This window comes from Penaeus vannamei, chromosome 6, assembly GCF_042767895.1.
Source record: "Penaeus vannamei isolate JL-2024 chromosome 6, ASM4276789v1, whole genome shotgun sequence".
NCBI lineage: Eukaryota > Metazoa > Arthropoda > Malacostraca > Decapoda > Penaeidae > Penaeus > Penaeus vannamei.
In genome coordinates, this window is record NC_091554.1 from 12,046,734 (window position 1) to 12,069,233 (window position 22,500).

A 22,500-nucleotide genomic window follows, 5' to 3' on the forward strand; every position below is an offset into this window, starting at 1 on the left:
TGTTGAATGTTCGCGCCCAGTAATATTTTCCATTTATTTATTAATTATGATAGAACGACGATTAAAAATTCTGGTTTGATATTTTTTATGATTTCGAAATTATTTATTTTAATGGATTTATAAATGAGATTTATTTTAAAATTTGCCACTCGCCAGCACATATCCCATGGGGTGTGTCTCCGCCAACTCAGTCGCCGTTCAGTGGCAGACGACACTCGGCAGCGCAAGCATTCCACAGCACCGCCCTTTCCTCCTATATATTGGAAGGAACTTCTCCAAACTTTGTATAAAATGTGTCGTTCGTGTCTCAGGAGCTGCTAAAGTAATGGAAATTCCAGCCGAGAGCCACCGAGCGACCTGATGGCTCGGATATTCCCCGATGACGTGCCAGTAGCAGACGACGCGCCAAGGGCCATCTTTGGTGGCAGTCGGGATGGAGGTGGCACTGTGGGGGCCGCCGTTGCCGTGGGCGTCGTAGCGAGGGAGTAGGAGTAGCAGTGTGTCACTCCTCCTGTGAACACGCGGCCCAGCGTCTCTTCGGCAAGGGGGAGACGAGCACAGAGGCGCCGCAAGTGCAAGAAGGAGCCAAGGAGTTCCCTCGCAGTGCCGGGACCGCGGAGGAGCTAGGCACTTTCGGGAGGAGCGAGGCGGAGAGGGAGAGGGAGAGAGGGCCACAGACTCAGCCGCCGCCGCCGCTGCTGCCGCCTCCGCCGAACCTGGTGAGTCCGGACCAGAGGGTCTCTAGACGGGGTTTCTTTGCATTTTAGTTTATTTCATATTTTTTTTAACTTTGAAGTTTGTGTTCGCCTTTTCCTGGTTCGGTGAAAGTGAGCCTCCATTTTAGTGTTTATTTTCCCCACATGGTTCTTGCCGCCTCATCCTACAGCCCGACTCCCCTCCCCTCATAATTATCCCCTCACACACCCTGGAGTGAGGGGAAAAAACAACCTTTGCCCTTACCCATCCCAAGACCCCCCTCCCCCTCCACAAGGCACGCACGCACGCACGCACGCACCCATCACAACTTTAAAATCACCAACAGAACAATTCAGTTGCCTTCTCTCTTTCCTCTCTATTCCTCTCTTTCTCTCGTGCGCCCCCTGTCCGAAACGGTAGAGGAGAGAGAGAGAGAGAGAGAGAGGAGATAAGAAAAAAAAAGTTAAGATCTAAAAAAAAAAAAAGATGTGCCAAAAAAGAGAGAAAGGGAGAGAAGAAAGACAGAGGTAAAGACACCGAAAGAAAGAAAGAAAGAGAGAGAGAGAGAGACGGAGAGAGAGCGAGAGTATTCCAATATGAAAGTCGCCATCTTTTACTCCTACCATTGTGCGTGCGGAGTTGACGTTTAGCCGTGGCCGTCACATTGTCCCAGCCAGCCGCCCTCTGCCGTTTACTTATTTATGTTAAGCACTTCTTTTCCTATTATTTTGCTCCGGGGAAGGAAAATGGCGTGGGGTTATTGTTTTTTTTATTTCTTTTTTTTCTTTTTTTTTTTTGGTTATTATTTTTTCCTTTTCTCGTTCTCTGGTTTTCATGTATTTTTTCTTTCTTTTTTGCGTGTTTTTTTTATTGTTTTGGGATTGTATGTTCTGTCACAACCAATTACTCCGGCGACCCACTTAGATCAATTGCGGAAAACAGTAAGTGGACAAGAATTTCGGGGTCTCGTTTTGTGAGAGAGACTCCGCGTTTGTGTTGTGTTTTTTTTTTTCTTTTTTTTTTGTTTGTGCTTGGTATATTTTTATTAATAGAATTTGGGTGGGGTCGCCTAATATATGTATATATGTACATATACATTTATATATGAGTGTGTGGGTATAGGTATATATATTAATATATATTCACACACACACACACACACACACACACACACACACACACACACACACACACACACACACACACACACACACACACACACACACACACATATATATATATATATATATATATATATATATATATATATATATATATATATATATATGTGTGTGTGTGTGTGTGTGTGTGTGTGTGTGTGTGTGTGTGTGTGTGTGTGTATGTAATGTATATGTATATATATATATATATATATATATATATATATATATATATATATATATATATATCGATATATTGATATATTATATTAAGTGTTCTGCAATCTCCAGTTTCCAATTATCTAATAAAGTGTTCATTGTGTTAGTGTTGCCTTGATGTGATAAGAATTTTGTGAGTTTCCTGAAATGCCGAGTCTATTTTAAAAATAGAGTGAGTTGCATATTCTTTGCGTTCTTTTCCATATCAAGTTGAAAGTTTTCAGAAACTCTGAGTTTAAAATTACATGACGATAAACTGTACTGTTGGTTGTTTCATCATGAATTATAAAGCTATGCAAAACGTAAGTCAGAAACTTGAGGAAATTCTTTATAAGTTATCGGTGCCTTTTGTGTGAAGATAGTTCTAACCTGTACAAGTTCTTATTTTCAGGTTTGTCGAGTGTGTTCTTGAAATTGTGAACCGTAGAACAAGAAAGAAATTTTTATATGTGTGTGTTTGTGGTGTATTTGTAAAAAAAAATGAATTGTTTTGTCTCTCTCTTTGTTTTTGTGGAGAGAAATTACGAGATATATATATATTTTTTAAAAGGCAACTGGTGATTTTCCTTTTTCGAACTTAGTCTTATTTTCCAAAAGTGTCGGGAATGTGAACACTGTTTTAAAGTTCATATTCCTTAGAAATGTGTTACAAGAGAAAGTGTTCTCTGTAATCGTATCATCTGTTTTATATCTAGCCGAAAATTTTATCTCTTTTTATGTAGAAATGTTATTTTATGCCTGACTTGCGAGACGGAAAGTGTTTCGTTTTTGAATTTTTTAAAACCTCCGCAAACTAAAATCCGTTAAAAGCGAGCTGGTTCATTTGTTGTTTTTGTGTGAGTCGCGACAACAATGCTGCCTGTAGACGAAGGAAAGAGCCCGGCGAGAGAGGAAAGGCCGCCGAGACACAATGCTTTTAGTCTGAAGTATTTTTCGTGCTGTAGATCTGCGCTTTTGCCTCGGCGGGTGGGCTGTGGTAGATGCTGAAATCATGCTGAAAGGGAGAATTCTGCAAGGCAATTCTTACAGGGTGGCATTCGAGGCCGAAGCATTTATTCTAAAACAATTTGTTTCACCGAAGGAGCACGTGTGGCGCTCCGCCCGCCACGGCGGACGTTGGCCCGTATCTTATCTCCTGTGGCTTGGCCTGACGTATCCTGGACGATAAGCCGCACAGCATGGAGGTCGCCAGCTCACCCTCGCCAGCAGGAGAACAGCGAGTCACTAGTCAGTGGAAATGGCGCCCCATTACGTCACTCCCAGAGGGCGCTGTGCTGTTATGCCCAGCCAACCCAGCCTTCTTCCAGCAAGCGCTGCCAGCTGGGGGCAGTCGTTGGCTGGGTTTCATCGGAACAGCACTGAGCTCCGAGCTCTTGCCAGGCTTCGGGTCTTGGGCCTCGCGCTGGCCTCAAGCTCCAGGTAGTGCCCCGTTACCAGATGGAGTGCCGCCCGCCTCCGCAAGTGCCCCAGCTGGTTCGCACACGCGGGCCTCGGCTCTGCCCACGCCCCGGCCCTGTGAAACCTCTCCCAGCTGTTTCTAGTCACCAGCCCGTTTACCAGCTCACGCCATGTCCGCGGAGCATCGCCTGAATGGATTATGTGTCACGGAGCCTCGCCACTCGGCCGCGAGGGAGAGAGGGACTCGCTTCGGATTCCGAGATGAGATAAGTGAGGTGAGTTTGCGGGTGATGAGGGAGAGAGAGAGAGAGAGGGAGAGGAGGGGCAACGCAGGGGTTATCACGTCGGCGGGACTCGATCCGAATTCTGTAACGAATTCGGATCCCGAGACCGTCCGCGAGTAGGAGGTCGGAGTGCCCTTTCCGCCCTCTCTCTTTCGGCGACCGGGAAGCCGAGATCGGAAGTTTGTTTGGACACGGAGAGGAAATTATATTGGCAATCGGCGAGGAGGATTAATGCTTTGTGAAATGAGATAAAGCGTGTCTGTTTGCACCACTCGCATTTTTATTCTCTCTCTCTCTCTCTCTCTCTCTCTCTCTCTCTCTCTCTCTCTCTCTCTCTCTCTCTCTCTCTCTCTCTCTCTCTCTCTCTCTCTTTCTCCCTCCCTCATCTCTACCTCATTCCTTTCTCCCTCTCATCTCTCTCTTTCTCCCTCTCTCTCTCTCTTTCTCCTCTCTCTCTCTTTCTCCCTCTCTCTCCTCTCTCTCTCTCTCTCTCTCTCTCTCTCTCTCTCTCTCTCTCTCTCTCTCTCTCTCTCTCTCTCTCTCTCTCTCTCTCTCTCTCTCTCTCTCTCTCTCTCTCTCTCGCTCTCTCTCTCTCTCTCTCTCTCTCTCTCTCTCTATCCTCTCCTCTCCTCTCCTCTCCTCTCTCTCCTCCCTCCCTCCTCGCTGCTCATTTTGTCTTATTCTTCCCAGCTCTCTTTATTAACTCTTTGCTTTGTACACTCTCGTGCGTTTTGATAGCAGTAAACGATGTTATCTTTATGATGTAATGTACCAATCTTGTATTACATACCTCCCACCTCTATCTCTCCACTCTCTCGCCCGCCTCTCTCTCTCTCTCTCTCTCTCTCTCTCTCTCTCTCTCTCTCTCTCTCTCTCTCTCTCTCTCTCTCTCTCTCTCTCTCTCATTCTCTCTCTCTCTCCCTCTCTCTCTCTCTCTCTCTCTCTTTCGCTCTCGCTCTCTCTCTCTCTCTTTCTATCTCCCTTCCTCAGCTCCTCCACCCAAGCATACAGACTCTCTCCCCGATCTCCCCTCTGTTCGGTCGTCCCCTCAGAGGCAGCATGCACTTACACCCCTCTTTCACCCCTCTTTCTTTCCCGCCTGACTCGCCCTCGCACCGCCATTCTTGTGCAACTTACGCACCGTTGCACTTCCCCTTATCTACTTTCGTCCGCCTGCAGGCCCTCTTGTTTAATTACATGCTTTAGTAGCGCCGCTCATGTGCTCTCCTCCACAGTCCATCGCCACAACAAGTCCTAAACGCAGCTCACAGTGTCTTCAGGATGGCCCTTCCCTCCGTCTCTCTCCCCCCCTCTCTATCTTCATCCCCTCCCCCTCAGTAGCACTGTCCCTCCTCCTGTTCCTCCCCCCTCCCCCCTCTGTAGCACTCAGTCCCTCCTCCTCCCCCCACTACCCCCTCGTCTCCCCCCCCCCTCTGTAGCACTCAGTCTCTCCTCCTCCTCCTTACCCCCCACTACCCCCTCTTCTCCCCCCCTCCCCCCCATCTTCCATGCTTCTTATACCGCCACCGCCCCGTCCTAGGCACCAGTAGAGACGACGGCGGCCCCGGGGATGTGCCTTCGTTGTTGTGCTTCGACCGAGAGTGTGTGGCACAGAAGAAGAAGAAGAAGGAGGAGGAAGTTTTAAAAGAGGAGGAGGAATAGAAGGAAAAAAATAGAAAGAAAAAGGAAGAAAGGAGGAGGAGGAGGAAGACTAGGGGTGAGAAGACGGCGGCGGGAGATAGTCACAACCAATTACTCCGGCGACCCACTTAGATCAATTGCGGAAAACAGTAAGTGGACAAGAATTTCGGGGTCTCGTTTTGTGAGAGAGACTCCGCGTTTGTGTTGTGTTTTTTTTTTTTCTTTTTTTTTTCTTTTTTGAGCGATGGAGAGTCTGATATTTTTGCTCCCGTTATTTTTTTTTCCTCCGGGGCTCTCATTCCTAGAAAATACATTGTGCATTGAGACTCTATAGGCTTGTAGTTACATTTTTCAACTAGAATCGTGTTGTGTCGTTTTTTTGTGTATTGGCTGTGATTTTGTGTCGTCAGAAACCGTAGTGTGGTTGATTAAGTGCGTGATTACGTGCATAATTACACATATATACACGAGTGGTACACATGCTTACATGTACATACGCGATAACACTGATATTCTTTTAGGATTGCTCAAACACGAACGTTTATACGTGCGCCAACACACACACTCACACACACACACACACACACACACACACACACACACACACACACACACACACACACACACACACACACACACACACACACACACACACACACATATGTAATGTGTAGACACACACACACATACATATACAATGTGTAGACACACACACACATAAATATACAATGTGTAGACACACACACACACACACACACACACACACACACACACACACACACACACACACACACACACACACACACACACATATGTAATGTGTAGACACACACACACATACATATACAATGTGTAGACACACACACACATAAATATACAATGTGTAGACACACACACACACACACACACACACACACACACACACACACACACACACACACACACACACACACACACACACACACACACACACACACACTCTATCCCGCGGTTGAAATGGAAGCGACATCTCTCATCAGCCCAAGCAAGTGATTTCCCAAATAGCCAGACCTTGTAATCTTGCTTCATTTCTAACTAGCGGTTTCAGGCAGACTGGCGAAATGGCTCTAACTAATTATTTTAAACTGGAGAGAGAGAGGGAATGGGTAGGGGAGGGGAGAAGGAGAGAGGGAGGGAGGGGGATGGAGAGGGCGTGGGAGGGAAGGGGAGGGAGAGAGGGAGCGTGAGGGCGTGGGAGGTAAGGGCAGTGGGGGAGGGAGGAGGAGGCGAAGCGGGAGAGAGATAGAGAGAGAGAGAGAGAGAAAGAAAGAGAGGAGAGGAGAGAAAAGAGGGGTTTAAAGTAAATGACTCAGGTTATCAGATTACTCCGTGTGTAGTGTGAGCGCCTCCCCTCCTTTCCCCTCATCGTGGCACCAGCAGGAGGAGGCGGAGGAGCAGGAGGGGGTTTCTGACCCCCCCCCCCCCCCTTTTGCCGAGGGCGGTGGCGAGGGGAGAGGGAGTGGGGGGATGCTTGGAGGGGGGGGGGTGGAGAGGATGGGGGGAGTGGGAGGGGTAAAGGGGAGGGTGAGTGGGGGAGGGGGAAGTGGGTTGGGAGAGTGTGCTAAAAGGGAGTAAGGGTGAGGGAAAGGGTGTTAGACAAGAAGGGGGGAGGGGGTAGTAGGCAGGGGCAGGGTGCTGAAAGAGAGGGGAGTAAGGGATAGGAGTGGGGGGGGTGATGGGGGGGGGAGGTACGGTCGTTTCAGCAGTCTTATTTACATGTAGCTGCACTTGACCTGACGTTTACGGGATGCAGGTTGTAAATGATGGAGGAGGAGTAGGAGGAGGAGTAGGACCTGTTTTTGATTGCTGCGCTGATGGTCCGCACTCGGTCCGCACTTCGTATCCGCGGAGGCCTCGGTCCTGGCGGAGATGTGCGGACATTTTCCTCGTCGTCTGCGGCCTAGGACTGCCCTGTGCGCGGCCCGAATATGGCGGCGGTTCGAGGCGGCGACCGTGTGAGTGTCAGAGGCGAAAGCTGTTCACTTGGTATTGTTTTGTGTCTTCTCTTCTATTGTCTTCTCTTTTCTTCTCTTCTCTTCTCTTCTCTTATCCTCTCTTTTCTTTTCTTTTCTTTTCTTCTCTTCTCTTCCTCTCTCTCACTCATTCTACCAGAAACATTACGATTTTTTTCAATACATGTATATATTATCTACCTCAGTAGTACGTAAGTATTTTTGATAATCAATCTATGTATGTCCGCCATTTTTAGAAATTCCTCTCTGATATTCGCACCATATTTCTGGGTTTGTCTACTGTCGCTTTTCTAACGATCGAATCTCTATCTCGCGGAATTTCGCTTGAAAACGAAATAGATTGCGGATGAATATCACAGACAGGAATATCCCTTGAAATATCAAGTTAACATAACAACGTTGATGCATTCGTACCCAGCGAGTGATCCGTGAAAGCAAAAAGGGGGGAAATTTTGGAAAAGAAACGAGAGAGAGAAGAAAGAGAGAGAGAGAGAGAGAGAGAGAGAGAGAGAGAGAGAGAGAGAGAGAGAAAGAGAAAGAGAAAGAGAAAGAGAAAGAGAAAGAGAAAGAGAAAGAGAGAGAGGAGAGAGAGAGAGAGAGAGAGAGAGAAGGGGGGATGGGGAAAGGAGAGGGAAAGGAAGGAGAGAGAGAGGGGAAAGGGAGAGAGAGACTGAGAGAAAAATAAAAAGTGGGGTGGGGAAGGAGGAAGAGAGAGAGAGAGAGAGAGAGGGAAAGAAAATGTGTCCGGGTTTTCAGAGACAAACATAATATGCAAATTAGGGTGACGGAAGGAGCTGTAGCCGTGCATTAGACCTCGTGGATTATATCTCTCGCTCCCGGAATATTTACGAGAAGAAACCAATCTTCCTCAAGGTGTGTGACTTCCCCATTGAGGGCTGGGGAACAGGCGTGGCTGGAATACGCTAAAGATCTACTCCTCCCCACCTCCCCTTGCTCTCCCCCCTACTCCGCCCCTCCTCCCTTCGCTCTCTTAATACTTCTTTCTTCTTTCTTCCTCCTTTCTCGCTCCTATTACTTCTTTCTCTCTTCTCCTTCCTCCCTTTCCGCTCCTTTTAAACTACTTCTTTCTTTCTTCTCCTCCCTCCCTTCTCTTACTACTTCTTTCTTCCTTCTTCCTTCTTTTTCTCTCCTACTACTTCTTTCTCTCTTCTCCTTCCTCCCTTCTCCATCTCCAATCTTGCTCCCTCCTTCCTCCTCTCTCTCTTACGCCAAACCTTCCTCCTCTGCCATTCCATCTTTCTTTCCTTCTCCCGCCTTCCTCCTCCCTCTTTTTATCCCCTCTTCATCCGTCCTCCTCTCTCCTCCTCCCTCTCCCTCACCCTCCATTCTTTTATCCTCGCCATTCCTTTCCCATCCTTCCTCACTCCCTCCTTCATTTCCCCATCACGCCTTCACCCCTCCTTCACTCCCCATCTCTCTACCCCTCCCATCCCCTTCTCCCCTCCGTACCTCCCCCCCATCACTCCTCCCCCCAAACCCATTCCCTTCCCCCCCCCCATTCTTCCCTCTCCCTCACCCCCAGTTTCTGCTATTCTTATGATTCTTCCATTGGAGTTGCGGTTTAAGACGTTCATAATTCTTTTTAAATGGTTATCCAATACTCCAGGGCCCCCCATTCGCCGTGAAATACTCGGCCCGGTATTATTGTTGTCTGTTACGGGCTGGCTGAGTCGTTCGCCTGTGAAGGTGGGGAGGAGAACAAGATAGAGGGAGGGAAGGAGAAAGGCAGGGAGGGAAGAGGGGAAGGAGAAAGGCATGGAGGGAAGGAGGGAAGAAGAAAAGGAGGGAGGGAAGGAGGGAAGTAGAGATAGAAGGAGAGAGGGTGGGAGGGAAAGAGAGACGGAGGGAGGGAGGGAAGGAGAGAGGCAACCAAGGAGAAGGGGATGGAGGGAGATGGGGAAAGGCTGAGAGAAGAAAGAGAGAGAAGTGGAAAGCTAAAAGAGAGAAAGAAAAAAAGGAAAAAATAGTGTAATGCAAGGAAAAGTGAGAGAGAGAGAAAACGTGATTGGAAAGAACGAAAAAAGAAAAAAGACAGACAGCGAAACAGAGAAACAAAATCAAGGAAAGGAAATAAAAAGAGGAGGAGGGGGAGGAAGGAGGGAGCTAGGAGGGGAGGCGATGATGGGGGAAAGACGAGAACTGTCGCGGTGCTGTCCTCACGATGGGAATAAGGGAGGTCTTATGCGATTGTCGGCCTCGCGTTGTGATGGGCCGGCAGGGGGGGGGAGGAAAGAGGATGGGGGATGGAGGGAAGAGGAGTAGGAGAAACAGAAAGAGGAGGAAAAGATGGAGGAGGAGGAGGTGGAAGAGGAGGAGTAGGAGAAACAGAAAGAGTAGGAGGAGAAGGAGTAGGAGAAACAGAAATAGTAGGAGGAGAAGGAGAGAAGGAGTAGGAGAAACAGAAAGAGTAGGAGGAGAAGCAGAAAGAAGAGGAAGAGGAAGGAGAGGAGGAGAGGAGTTAGTGTTAAATGGGAAGGAGAAGGTAGGGAAGACAGGAGGGGAAAGGGAAGAGGAGTTGGCAATTGACAAGGCGAAAGGAGAGACGGAGTGAGGAGAGGAGGATAAGGGATCGGAATAAAGGAAAGGGATTGAAAGAAGGGAAAGAGGAGAGCCCAGATGATTATGATCAAGGAAGAGAAATAGAGAGTAAAAGATAAGGAACGGGGACGTGGAAGGGATAAAGAAAAGAGAACCAAGTGACAAAGGAAGGGAGAGAGAAGAAGCAAAATGAAAGAAGGAAGGCATTGAAGGAGGAGCAATGGCGCGGGGTGGGGGGGGGGAGTAGGGAGCGGAGTTTGGGGAGTAGAATGTGGTCGTAACTGTGGTGGTAGTGGTCGTGCTGGGACTAGTGCTGGTGTTAATGGCCTTGCTGATGCTTGTGATGCAGGTGTCAGGGGCAGTGAGCGCCACAGAGGTGTTGGCAGCGGGGGAGGGTGTCAGCTGTGGGCAGGCCAGGCTGGATCGTTGTCATTGATATATACATATATATTTTTTTTTTTATCAATATCATTACTATTATCATTATTACTACCATTGTTATTGGATCGTTGTCATTGACATATATATTTTTAATCAATTTTATTACTATTATTGTTATCATTGTTATTAGTGTTGTTATTACTATCGTGGTTTTCCTGTGTGTTTGCTTAATGGTGGTTTGTATTAAAATTCATCTAATTGAATTTTTCAAGCTGTTGTATTTTTTTCTTTTATAATTGTTACAATATTATTAATTGATATGATCCCAACCATATTCAGTCACCACCTCTGGTTCTCTCTCTCTCTCTCTCTCTCTCTCTCTCTCTCTCTCTCTCTCTCTCTCTCTCTCTCTCTCTCTCTCTCTCTCTCTCTCTCTTTCTCTCTCTCTTTCGCTGTGTGTGTGTGTGTGTGTGTGTGTGTGTGTGTGTGTGTGTGTGTGTGTATATCTCCCTTCTCCCCTCTACATCTCTCCCTTTTCCTCTACCTCCCTTCTGTCCCTTCCCCTCTGCCTCCCTTCCCTCACTCTCCACCTTTCCCATGCCACCCCCCTCCTCCCCCCTTCCCCATATCCCCCCTTCCCCTCCCCCCTCCCCTTGTCCTTTGATATACCTGGCCCATCCATCTTCATTTATCATCAGTTCGTCATGTTTTTGTTTTCATTTTTTTCTCTCTCTCTATTTTGGTAAATATTTTGTTACGGGTTTGGTTGCCATTTTTAGGTGAAAGATTTTTTTCTCTTGTAACAGGAGGGTTTTTTTTTTGGGGGGGAGGGGGTGTTGATGATCGCCAATCGTTATTGCTATTAATATTTACTTTCAATATATATTTCATCGCGTCCATACGATGTAGTGTGTTTTCTCAATCTCCCTCTTCTTCCTCTTCTTTTTTTTACTGCTTCCTCAACACAATTATCATTCCCGCCTTCCTCTCCTTTCAACACCATCGCCCCCCCCACCCCACCCCAGAACGATGCTAGGCTGTGACTGGCTAAGGCGTCGCCAATTTACACGTGAGGCGCTGGTCAAGGAGTACACGAGCTTCTTCAAGGATATTTCGGTGAAATGGACTTGGTATTGTCTGTCTGTTTTTTTTTTTTTTTTTTTTTAATTCTATGACTCGTTTTTTTCTCCTTTTCTTTCGTTTCTTTCTTTCTCTGTATCGTTGTGTTTCTTTTCGTTCTCTATCTCTCTGTTTTGTTCTTTGATTCTCTCTTTTTCAATCTTTCTTCTCTCTCTCCCCCCCCCCCTCCCTCCCTCCCTCCCTCCCTCCCTCCCTCCCTCCCTCCTTCCCCTTCCCCTTCCCCTTCCCCCTCCCCCTCTCCCTCCCCCCTCTCTCCCTCTTCCTCCCTCTCTCCCTCTCCTTCTCCCTCTCCCAGTATCTCTCTCGCTCCGTGGCGCACACTCACTACGGCGTGGGTGTCAGAGTGGCCCAACGTTGGCAAAGGTGAGGCCAGGTAACAGTGCCTCTTGATAGCAAGGAGGAGGAGGAGGCGGAGGAGGAGGAGGAGGAGGAGGAGGAGGAGGAGGAGGAGGAGGAGGAGGAGGAGGAGGAGGAGGAGGAGGAGGAGGAGGAGGAAGAAGCGGAGGCGGAGGGGAAACCGAATACTAAAGGGAGAAGGATAGAAACTGAGGGAATGAGGGAGAAAGTGAGCGACATGAGGTGCGGGGGTGACATGACGAAGGAGACCGGGGCCTGGGGCGCGCGCATACACACACACACAGCGAAAGGGAGAAATGGATAGGGAAGCAATAGGGGAGAAGGATATAAGCAGGAGGAGCGTGAGGGGAGAGCGAGTGGTGGGGACCCAGAGCGAGGGGAGAGGTTGAGGAGGGTGGCAGGGGAGAGGGAGGTGGGGAGGGGCAGGGGAGAGAGGAGGAGGAGGAGATGGGGAGAGGAGGAGGAGGGGGAGAGAGGAGGAGGAGGAGGGGAAGGGGAGAGGGGAGAGAGGAGGAGGAGGGGAAGGGGAGAGGGGAGAGAAGAGGAGGAGGGGGGGAAGGAGGAGGAGGGCGAGGTAGACAGCGGCGGACATCGCTCAGAGCCACGACATCAGGCCCGACTTGCCGAACGCCTCCACGCGACTCATTATCTCGTGGTCTTATCGGCGCACTCACGTCACCACGGCGTCGGCCCGCGGTGCCCCCGTGGAACCGGCACGTAATTAATGCTAATGATCCATATCCAGGCCGGAATGGCGACGGCGGAGGGACTGGGACTCGAAAAAAGGGGAGGAGAGTGAGTGTGTGGGTTCCCTCTGGAGGCAACGAGGGCGGGTTTGAGGGTCTTCTTCCTCCCTCCCTCCCGCTCTCTCTCTCTCTCTCGCTCTCTCTCTCTCTCTCTCTCTCTCTCTCTCTCTCTCTCTCTCTCTCTCTCTCTCTCTCTCTCTATCGCTCTCTCGCTCTCTCGCTCTCTCTCTCTCTCTCTCGCTCTCTCTCTCTCTCTCTCTCTCTCTCTCTCTCTCTCTCTCTCTCTCTCTCTCTCGCTCTCGCTCTCGCTCTCTCTCTCTCTCTCTCTCTCTCTCTCTCTCTCTCTCTCTCTCTCTCTCTCTCTCTCAGATGTTTATCCCTCTCCATTCCCTTCATTCCGCCCTTATCTCTCTTGTTTACATCATCTTACTCTTGTTTTCTCAGTTTCTTTCTCTATTGTCTCACGCCGGTCACTTATCTGCTCCTCTTTCCCTGCTCATCCTCTCTTTTTCTTGTTCATTTCTCCCTCTCTTCCTCCTCTTCTGTCTCCCTTTTCCCCCTTTGAAATACCTCTCTTTCATATCACCTCTTCTCCTCTCGCTCTTTCTTAGTCTCCCCTTCCTGTTATTTTCTTCCTCTCTGTCTCCTTTCACCTCACCCCTCTTTCTACACCTCTTACCCTTTTCTTTCCTCACGTTCTCCTTCTCTTTCTGCCCTTTCCTCCTTCATTCTCCTCTTATTATCTCCTTCCATCACTCACTCCATCCCTCGTCCTTCTTATTCTTTTCCTACCCTTTCTATCGCTTCCTATTTTGTCCCTTCCATTCCTTTCCCTTCTTATCCTTTCAGTTCCCATCCTATCATCTCTCCCTCCCTCCCTTCCTCTCTCTCCCTCCCAAAACCCTCCCCCACTCTCTCTCTCTATTTCTCATTCTCTTTCTCTCTCCCTCTCTCCTTTCCCCGCATTTCCATCTCCTTCCTCTGTCCTTTCGCACCGCCTTCCCACGGGGCGATGTCTCCCCGCCTCTCCACCGCCGCGAGACCAGATCCCCTCCTCCTACCCAGGGGTCACATCCTACATCCTACTTACTAGCCAATGGGCCCTTCCCAGCGACTCCAAGGGGATCCTGTTCACACCTGCCACTGGATGGACCCTCTCCCCCTCTCCCCTCTCCTGCTCTCACCCCCTCGTCCCTCGCCACCTCCCCCCTACTCATCCCCCGGTCACTGTACTCTTCTCTCCCCCTCCTCCTTCCTCTACCCCTCCCCCCCCCGTACTATCCCCTCAGTCTAGGACGCTGTTGTTCGGGAGTCCCGCGCCATGCCTGCCGAGCGGAGGAAACCGTGCTCGAGGAAAAACTCTTGCCTCGGGTGTAGGATCTCCCATGACGATCTCCCATGACGATCTCCCATGACGATCTCCCATGAGGATCTCCTCTGAGGATCCCCCCAACTGCCGAAGGTATCCTGCCCCCACCCCATCCCCCACCCCGACCCCCCTTCTTCCATGAGCTTGGCTTGGTTAGGATTCGCTCAGCTGACTGGCTTGAGTTGAGTCGTGTGGCTCGTCGTCCAGCCTCGTCGTGTGGTTCGGTGGCGGGCCGACTCGCTGCCGGCTCCTCGTGCTGTGCTCCATGCCATCTCGTTCTTGGTCTCTCTCTCTCTTTTCGCTTCTCTCTCTCTTGTTTCTTGATTCTTGACTTTTCTCTATTCTCTCTTGACTCTTCTTTCTTCTCTCTTCTCTCTTCTCTCTCTCTCTCTCTCTCTCTCTCTCTCTCTCTCTCTCTCTCTCTCTCTCTCTCTCTCTCTCTCTCTCTCTCTCTCTCTCTCTCTCTCGTTCTTTCGTTTTCAGTCTTGTTGAATACCCCAGTCCTCTGTCGACTTCTTTCATTTATCCCTTTTTCTTGTCATCCGTTGTCTCTTCATCTTTTTTATTCTTCTCGCGCCTCCTTGCCCCTCCTCCTCGCCTCTCCTTTCTCCCTTTCCAGATTCTTCCCTTTTCCTCTCCCCTCATTGTGTGTCCTCCTTTCTATTCGTGGATCCCTCCGCTATGTAGTCGCATCCCCTCTCCATCTCCCCTTTCCTCTTCCTCTTCCTCTTCTTGTGTGTTTGTGTCTGAGTGCACGCTCCTCCTCCGACTCCTCTTCCTACCCTTCTCCTCCTACGCCCAACCTTCTCCTTCTCTTCTCCTCCTCCTCCTCCTACCCTTCTCCTCCTACGCCCAGCCTTTACCTTCTCCTTCTCTTCTTCCTCCTCCTCCTCCTCCTCCTCCTACCTTTTTTTTCCTCCTCCTCCTCTGCCCAGCCTTCTCTTCCTCCTCCTCCTGCCCCTCCTCCTCCTCCTCCTCCTCATCATCATCATCATCATCATCATCATCATCATCATCATCATCATCATCATCATCATCATCATCATCATCATCATCATCATCATCATCCTTCTCCTCCTCCTCCTCCTCCTCCTCCTACTTTCTGACCCCCCCCTTTGTATGCTAACCCCGAAAAGGAAGGGTTTTGCTTCGCCCCCTTATCCCTTCTCTCCTCTTCTCTTTCTCTTAACACCTGCATCGATTCTCCCAATTCGTTTCTTCCCCAATCTCTTCCTCTCTCTCACTCCCATTTTCCTTTTAACTCCTCTTCCCATCACCCCCGCCCCCTATTCTCCCCTCCTCTCCTCACCCTTATCTTTCTCCGCTCCCCTCTCTTCCTCTATCCTTCTTTTCCCTTTACCCTTTACCCTCAGTTCCGTCTCTTCCTTCCCTTCCCTTTAACTACCCTCCTCAACTCCTCTTCTCCCCTTCCTTTCCCTTAAATACCCCCCCCCACCCCTCACTCCTCCCTCTCTGCTTTCCTCTCCCTCCCTCTCCTCTCACTTCCCCTCTTTCTCCCCTCCCCTTCCTCCATCTTATCTCTCCCTTCCCTTCCTTCTCTTCTCCCCTTCCCCTCTATTTTCCACTCCCTCCCCTGCCTTCTCCCTCTCTTTCCTCCCATTCTCCCCCTTCCCTTCCTCTCTGGTTCCCCTCCTTCTCCCCTTCCCTCTTTCCTCTCCTTCCCTTCCCTTCCCCTCTCTTCCCCTCCTCTTCTCTTCCCTTCTCTTTCCCCTCCTCTTCCCTTCCCCTCCTTCTCCCCTTCCCCCTCTTTTCCCCTCCTCCCCTTCCCCCTTTTTTCCCTTCCCCTCTCTTTTCCTCTCCCTTCGCCTCTCTTTCCCCTTCTCCTCCCTTCCCTTCTTTCCCCTCTTTTCCCCTCCTTCTCCCCTTCCCGTTCCCCTCCCTCCGCCGACCATCCCGTTCTATAGCTCTTTATTGGACTTTCTGCGTTAGTGCACATTCTCCACGGACCTCCGCTTGTCGTCCATCTTTCGCATCTTTCAGTCGGATTCTCTCTGTTTAACTTTATTCCGTCCGCTTTCTTTGCCTTATTTACTGGCCTTTCCTCTCTTGTGTCTTTTTCCTTTCTTTTTCTCTCTCTTTATTTTTGTGTGTTTGTGTTCTTTTTCTATTCTTGATTCGTGTACGTTGTGGTATAGTTTTTTTTTTTTTTTTTCCATCTACTCTTCGTTGGACCGTCTTCCTTTTCCCCTCTTTTTAGCTTCTTTTACTCCTCACTCTCTCCCCTTCTTTCTCTTCTTCTTTTCTTCCTTATCACCCTTTTTTAGCATTTTTTCCACTCCTCACTTTCTATCCCTCTTTCTCTTCCTCTTTCCTCCCTTTCCCCCGTCTCCCATTTTCTTTTCCCCTCTCTCTCTCCCCTCCTTTTTCCTCATCCTAGTTGGCGTCGTAGAACAGCCGATATGATGTGTATTGGTAAGGGGTTATTCCAACATATTCAGCCCCTTTTGTGTCCCTTTTTCCCCTTAGCTGTTATTCATTTATTTTTGTTTTGTCCTCTCTTTCTCTATTGTGTTCCTCTCCTCTCCTTTATTTTCCTCACTCTTTCCATCTCCTCGTCTTCTTCCCCAACGTCCCCCTTTCTCTCTTTCCTCGTTTCCCTTCCCATTCTTCCATTCCGTCCCTCTCTTTCCTCCTCCTTCCATCCCTCTGTCTCCCAACCTCTCTTATTCTCACCTCTTCCTTCACTCTTCTCCCTTCTCATTCCTCCTTCTCGTCCCTCCTCCTTCCATCCTCCCTCTTCTCCCATTCTCATTTTCGTATTTCTCTTTCAGCTGCGTACGTTATCCTGTCCTCTCTCCATTCCCGCATTTCCCCTCGCTTTCCCCTCAACCCTCTTCTCCTTCACTCTTTTTCGAGTATCTTTTCTCTGTCTGTTCTTCGAGGAGCTGAAAGCGTGTTTTATTGATTTTTTTTTTTTTTTTTTTTTTGAGCGGTGGGTTACATATATTTTTCCGCTTTTTTATTTATTTTGTTTTTATTGGTAGATACGTTGATAGATAGACAGACAAACAGGCAGGTAGATAGATAGATAGAAAAACAAAATGCTGGATATTTTGTATGTTTACCTCGTTACCTTCTTCAGTGAACGCCATTCTTCAATATTTTCTCCTTTCAAATTTATCATCCCTTCTCTCACACTTTTTCTCCCTTCCTTTCTAGTGCTTTGCCACCATCTGCTGTGTTGAAGTGTATTACCGGTCTCCTTTCTTACACGTGGCATAATCAGTCGAAATTACTTCTTGCAACTCCCCTCCCCTCCCCTCCCCTCTCCCCACTCTCTTCCCTCTCCCGCCTCCCCTCCTTCTCTCTTCTATACCCCTGCCTCTCGTTCCTCTCCCCGCCTTCTCATTTTTTTCATTATTATCTCACGTCTTTTTGCATTACCATCTGAAGGGTTCTTATACAAGATTTCATTATTTTAATAACTTCGATCCTTTATAGTGTCCAGATTTTAAAAAAGGGGAAGAAATTTCATTTCTCCGAAAAGGAATCGACCTCACACGAAAACGCCCGCGAATCCTCCGTCGGAACGAACAGTTTTGTGAAATTAGCTTAATATTATTATGTCCCGGCGCATTAAGGGCTCCGGACCCGAGCAGGAGGGCGCCCTAAAATGCCTCGTCTTCGAAGGCATTTTAGGGAGGCGCCCGACCCTGGCATGCTAGTCCCGCGTTAGCCTCGTTAGTGTGTTAATGTGCCGTCTTCCGCACTGCTTGTCGCCTCTATGGGTGACGACGGCTGTTTCACTCCGCGATTGGCTGCTCCGCCTGTCTGATCTTCGGGTCTGACTCACTGATTGGGTCGCCTAGCTTACTAATCTGCCGGTTCTAGCCCACCGATTGGCTGGTAAGTGGTTAGGAGAGCAGTTAGTTCGGGGAAGCAAGGGGGCTGAGTGACTGGCTCGCCGCGTCCGCCGGCTCTGTGGCGGGACCGGCCGCGTCGAGGGGCCTAAGCAGCGGCCATTATACCTTCCACCTATTGAGGTTTGGCCTCGACCACGCCGCGGCACCGACGGAGGCAGCGCCGCCCTCGTCCTCCACGTCTTCTCCAGCCAATACCACAATGCCCATCATTATTTGCGCTGGTGCCATATCTCCAGCTGTCGACATCACATGCACGCTTGGCAGTGGTCACCATCACCATTTTGCGCGCCCGTCACCATCCGAGAGCGCGCCCGCTATTTCGCCGCCGCCTCTCACCATCATTGAGCCTCCGCCAGCCGCTCCTCTGATACCACACCAGCACCACATCAGAGGCTCACGACGGATCAGCCTCCCCAGGGATCATCTACCCCCTCCTCCCTCCCCCCGCCGGCCCACCCACCTCTGGTCCTGCTTATTCCATCCCGCGTTATGAAATGCTCGAACCGCTGCCGCCGCCGCTGCTGCTGCTGCTGGACTCTTGATGTGACGTGCCCTCCTCACTCCCTCGCCCCCTCCCCCTCCTGTCTTCCCTTCCCCTCTTTTATCCACTCCTTCCCTCTCCCTCCCCCTTCCCGCCATCTGCGAGCAGGAAGGATCTTCGGGTTGGAGCCACTTCCCCCTTCGGGTTTCTGGTGATGCTGCGCCCTCCCTCTCGCCTCCCTCTTCCGCCCACCTTCGCTACTCCGACGTTGCTGCGAGTTGGTTCTGGATCGTCTCCCGTGGCCTTCCTGGCGGCTGGCTGGCTGGGGAGTCCTTAGGTCCAGCTCTCCCTCTCCCTCGCCCTCTCTCTCTCTCCCTCCTGCTTCCTCCGCCCCTCCTCCTACCCTTTCGGGTGTTGGTACCTGCTGGTCCCTGCTCACTGGTGGCTGGGTGGCCTCCTGCTCCCGCCCTCCCGCCCTCCGTCCCTCCTCCCTCCTGCTGCACCCCAACACTGCCCGATCGATTCTCTTTAGCTCCGCGTCTTTCACTCTGTTTATTCATCCGCTTCGCTTTTGTTTTTTGGCGGGATTTCGATTTTTCTTTGTTTTCTGAGATGTATTAATGTTGGGGAGGTTGAATATGGCGGGGCAGTTTGAATAGCTTTTAAGGAGTACATTAGGTGTCATTTTGTCCATGTCGTGGCCCTTTTTTCATTTTAGGGGGAATAAATTTGACGGAAGCCATTGTTGCGCGCGAGATGGAACCTGTACGACGATCACCAATACCACTCTTAATTACCTCACATTGTGCACGGACGGTTATGATAAAGAAACTGGTGGCGGAGGACGGAGTAGAGGGATAATTGAGCCTTAGGAAGGCACTACGCACTAGAAGATATGAGGCAATAATTCAATATATTGTGGAAGACACGTTTCATCTCCCCAGAGAATCAGCTGATCTGCCGAAGGGGGGGGAACTCACCCTCCCAATCTCCCCGGCGAGTCAGCTGACTGGTCAAGTGGGAGGTCAGCTCCGATCTGTCAGCATCTTTGTGACCGCTTACCGCTGGCTGCAGACAACACATGGAGACTGACATTCATAGGCAGCAGATAACCGTAAACATAGATAAGGCTCATGTGGTGGTGACACAGACAGAGACACGCTCTCTCTCCTCTCTTCTTCTCTCCTCCCCTTTCTTCTCTCTCCTCTCTCTGTCTCTCTCTCTCCTCTCCCTCCTCCCTCCCTCCCTCCCTCCCTCTCTCTCTCTCTCTCTCTCTCTCTCTCTCTCTCTCTCTCTCTCTCTCTCTCTCTCTCTCTCTCTCCCTCTCCCTCCCTCCCTCCCTCCCTCCCTCTCTCTCACACACACACACACACACACACACACACACACACGGAGGCACGCACACGCACTACACACGTGATGAACGTCAGCTTGTGCTTTGAGGTCATAATGCACATCTTGGCACGAGCCGGGTCCTGTGTGCGGCTGTTGTGACTGCAAGCACGGCCCGAACGTCAGGACTGTCGGCGTCAGGAGCTGTCACTGCCACGGAATGCACGTCTCGCTGCGGAGGCGAAGCGACGGCGGGGCAGTTTTGGTGGCGCTGTTGGGGAATGAGGGAAATGAGGAGACACAGCGCTCGCAAGAACGGGGGATGGAATACGTTCCGTGGTCGGGGTGACGTTCGAGGTATGTCCGCTGCGGTGTCGTTCGTTCGTGGAAGTTTGCGTCGCAGTGGAGGTCGTTGGAGTGATTTCCTTGGTTGAGGCGTCCGTTTTCGTAGCGTTCGTTATATGCTCATTTAAGACGTTCCTCTTAGTGACGTTTTCGTAAGCTCGTATTTCGTATAGTTCGCTGCAGAGACGTTCGCCGCCGCTCTTAATGGCGCGCACGACCCGGCGCCCGAGGCTTCGAACGGCCCCTCATCAGCGGAGCCGGTAAACAAAGGGCGGGCCTCCGTGCGCGGGCGGAGAGGAAAGCCCGCCTCAAGAGGGCTTTCGGGGCCTTGGAGGGCGGGCGGACAACCTCAAAGCTCTTAGACCTAAGTTGTCTCTGATGTTGACACTCGGCGGCGGGGTTCGGGCTTCGTCGTCCGGGGAGAAGCGAGGTTTCCCCTTTTCTCTCGTCTCGTGGCTTGGGTTTCATCCCGTGGCTTTTATCTGTCTTTCTCTTGTTTTTTTCGAGTTCGTCCGTTCGCTTTTTGTTCTAGGATGGAAGCCCATTCTGATTTCTCTCTTCTTATCAATCTTATTTTATCTTTTTTCATTTTATCGGTCTATTTCGTTTCTCTTTTTCTCTCGTGTTATCAAGCGATTTAAGAATCTATTTTCGTGTTCTCACAGCGTTTCTTTTCCTTAGCCTTGCTTCTTCCTCTCAGTCTCGCTAGCTGTTGTTTCCGCCCGCCCATACGCCCCCTCCCCCGCCCCCCATCCCCTCGTTCACGCCATTAGCATCCTTCCCCGCCCACGCCCCCATTTCCCCTCATCAGTCACCCATTCCCTTCGCATACTTCGCCGGGAGCCTTCCCCTCACCCAGACGGTAGCTGCCCGCCCGCTCGCCCGCCCGCCCGCCCCCCCTCCCCGCCTCGCAATCTCGCAGCCACACTGCCCCCCCCCCCCCGCACGCCCATCCCCCGCGCCCGCCGCCTTTCCCCTCCATCCATAATTTGCCAACTTATCTCCCCTCACCTAGCGCCTTGCGTCTATCGGGAGATTCGCCTCACCCCTCATCCTCTCCTTTGACTTGTTTAACCTCTTTCTTCTCTCAGTCTGCTTCTCTCTCTCTCTCTCTCTCTCTCTCTCTCTCTCTCTCTCTCTCTCTCTCTCTCTCTCTCTCTCTCTCTCTCTCTCTCTCTCTCTCTCTCTCTCTCTCTCTCTCTCTCTCTCTCTCTCGCTCGCTCGCTCGCTCTCTCTTTCTGTTTGTCTGCTTCTCTCTCTCTCTCTCTCTCTCTCTCTCTCTCTCTCTCTCTCTCTCTCTCTCTCTCTCTCTCTCTCTCTCTCTCTTTCCCTTCGCCACTCACCCATCCCTCTTACCCTCAGCGCATCAGGAGAACCTCTCATTTCCCCTCACCCATCCTCTCTCTCCCTGCTCCTCACCCATCCCCATTACCCTCACCCTATCAGCAGCACTCCTTATTTCCCTTCACCCCTCACCCATCTCTCTCCTCCCTCGCCCATCCCTCATTCCCTTCCCCCTTATCCCATCCCTATTTCCCCTCCCCTCACCCATCCCTCTTACCCCTCCCCTTCACCCATCCCTGTTTCCCCTCCCCTTTCACCCGTCTCCCCTCCCCCCTCACCCATCCCTCTTACCCTCTGCCCATCAGTAGATCCCTTCATTCCCCAGTGCCGCTATACTCTCTTCTTGAAGGAATTAGTCATGACAAGTTAATTTTCAGTGGTAATGGGACCCGAAAGTTGCCGTTTAGTGAATTTTTTCTTTTCGAGATCGCCACATATTTTTTTTTCCGAAGTGCATTTACTGCGAGGGAGAAGATGTATGTTGCACGGCGGGGGGTATTGTTTATTTTGTGTTTGTTTGTAGGTTTAAGAGCGTTTTATTATTGTGATTGTGATGGGAAGTCGTCAGAAGAGAAAGTATTGATATTTTGAATTACTGAATTTATGACACCTCGATATAATGTAAAATTTATCTTAATGAGAGACCATCACTATCTAAACTCAGCCAAATAATAATAATAATGATAAAAATAACAACAACAATCATTATTAGTACCACCATTTCCACCTTGTCTTCAGCTGACACCCATTATCGCGAAACTGGTGTCACGATCATCAATATAAAAAAAGTCTCGTGTTTACTTTGATATCCGTGTGATATTTAAACTCGAATATTGGATTCCACGGACACAGATGTCTCTTCCTGGAGGGGGGATGAGAGGGGAGGAGGGGGGTGGAGAGGGGAGGAGGGAGAGGAGAGGGAAGAGTGGAAGGGAAAGGAGAGAGGAGGAAGGGGAAGGAGAGGGAAAGAGAGGGGAGGAGGGAAGCAGACGGTGAGGGGAAGAAAAAGGGAAGAAGGAGGGAAAGGAAAAGGGAGATAGGAGTAAAATAAGCGATTAAAAGAGGAGAGAGACAGAGAGTAAGAGTAAGAGTAAGAGCGAAGGAGATGGGGTGAAAGGGGGGTAGGGGTTAACCTCTCCATCCTTCTACTCG

The 22,500-nt window shown here is 50.1% G+C and overlaps 1 long non-coding RNA gene across 2 annotated transcripts in view; it reads left to right on the forward strand.

The window, feature by feature from the left end:
• The first annotated feature begins 208 nt into the window (after positions 1 to 208).
• The window catches only part of LOC138862009 (uncharacterized), a 77,730-nt gene continuing 55,438 nt past the window's right edge, over positions 209 to 22,500 (forward strand). For both annotated transcript variants that reach the window (XR_011398613.1, XR_011398614.1), the window contains exon 1: positions 209 to 719. This is a non-coding gene — a long non-coding RNA (uncharacterized lncRNA). The remainder of the gene's footprint in view (positions 720 to 22,500) is intronic.